Source organism: Melanerpes formicivorus, unplaced genomic scaffold (assembly GCF_026170545.1).
Source record: "Melanerpes formicivorus ecotype bairdi unplaced genomic scaffold, bMelFor1.0.p_v2 SCAF_1303, whole genome shotgun sequence".
NCBI lineage: Eukaryota > Metazoa > Chordata > Aves > Piciformes > Picidae > Melanerpes > Melanerpes formicivorus.
In genome coordinates this window covers 768-2,500 of record NW_027143655.1, presented here as the reverse complement: position 1 = coordinate 2,500, position 1,733 = coordinate 768, and positions in this window count along the sequence as shown.

Below are 1,733 nucleotides of genomic sequence, written 5' to 3'. Positions count from 1 at the left end.
CGCCGCTTTTTAGCCCCTTTTAACTTTCGCGACGCCCCGCCGCCTTCGCTCCACGGCTCGGCCAACCCCCGCCACACGCAGCTGCTCGCGGCCGGCACCCGCGGGTACCCGGAACCGAGGACGACACCGGCGCCTCACGCGTTTTAGGACACCTGAAAACTCACGGGGGCCACGCAGCAGTCACAAAGCCGGTTGCGGTAGACCGGTCCCCGAACCCTGCCCCCAGCGCCGGGGGGGAGGTGGAAAGGGGAGGATGCGGGCAAGGCACGCGCCGGGCCGCTAACCGCCACGGCTCCCCCCCGCTCGAGCCGCTCGGGGCTGGGGGAACGAGGACGACACCTCACACGCGACGGGAAGCGAAGTGGAAAGGAAGACCGCCCTTGCCCTGCCGCCGGGGGCCCTTTCCGACGCGACCCGAAAGGCCTCATCGATCAACAAGGACAGAAGGAAAGGAAGCCAGCGGAGGCCCCACGGCCTCGCTCTTCTGGGACAGACACAGCCACGCGCACACCCGCCACCCGCCCTCGGGGGCAGCCAGCAGGCACGGGGCGCGGCGTGCGGGGCAACACGCCGGAGGAGCAAACGGGGCGCCCTCCAGAGATGGGGGGGGGGGGGGGGGGGGCAAGCTGCAACCGGGCCCGCACCGGCTCACAGGGCACCTCTGCCTCCCCGAAATGTGGGCTTGCATTTTCCCTCAAGCTGCACCGAGTTACATCTCCATCACGGGGCGCCCCTCTGGAGCCAGGAGGAAGCCGTGCTGGGGCACCGGCTTGCCCTCCTCCCCCCATGCCGGGCTCCATAGCATACGAGTGGCCAGTCACCGCCGCTGGCTTTTCCCTTAGATGCCGTGCCCCCGCGGGCTGCGGCTTTGGCCATGGGGGGGAACCCCCGTGAAGAGGGTCCAGTGCTGGGGACCTCTCTCTGCCCCTTACCGGGCTCTCTCTCGCCGTGCCTGGACGGGCTTGCTTTCCATTCTTGGTGGGACCGACGCCGGGCACCACGTCTCCCCGGCTTTCTCTGCCCCCGTGCCCCACCGGGCAAACTTCGCTTCGGGGGTTCCACACTTCGGCAGTGGCCGGCGCCAGCCACTCGTCAACTTTTTTTCTTTTCCCCACTTTCGTTGCCGAGCCCCGGGGCTGGGCTCCGGCTCACGGACGAGCCAAAACCCATCCAACACCGCTGAGGGTGCGCCAGCGGCCGCTCCAAACCGCCGCGCCTTTGCTCGGCCCCCGCGGGTCCCCTCTCTGACCCGGGGGAAAGCCACCGAGAAGCCAGACGGACCCCTGCCCAGCCGCCTGGCGGGTGGCTTGGAGCAGCCGCTCGGCAGCACTGCCCTGGGAGTGCTCGGCGTCACTCGTTCCCTCATATACGGAACTGGAGGGCCGTCAGCTCCGCGAGCGCACAACCAGCCGACCTCCGCCCAGCGGCAGGTCGCAGAAATCACGCCGGCTTGTACGATGACGTAGGCGGAGGCAGAGCGCAACAGCGACCCCTTGGCGACAAGCGCGATCTCCGCGGAGAGCACGTCTACTCGCCGAGGGAGAGCACGTCTACTCGCCCAGGGAGAGCACATCTACTCGCCGAGGGAGAGCACGTCTACTCGCCGAGGGAGAGCACGTCTACTCGCCGAGGGAGAGAGCACGTCTACTCGCCGAGGGAGAGCACGTCTACTCGCCCAGGGAGAGCACGTCTACTCGCCCAGGGAGAGCACGTCTACTCGCCGAGGGAGAGCA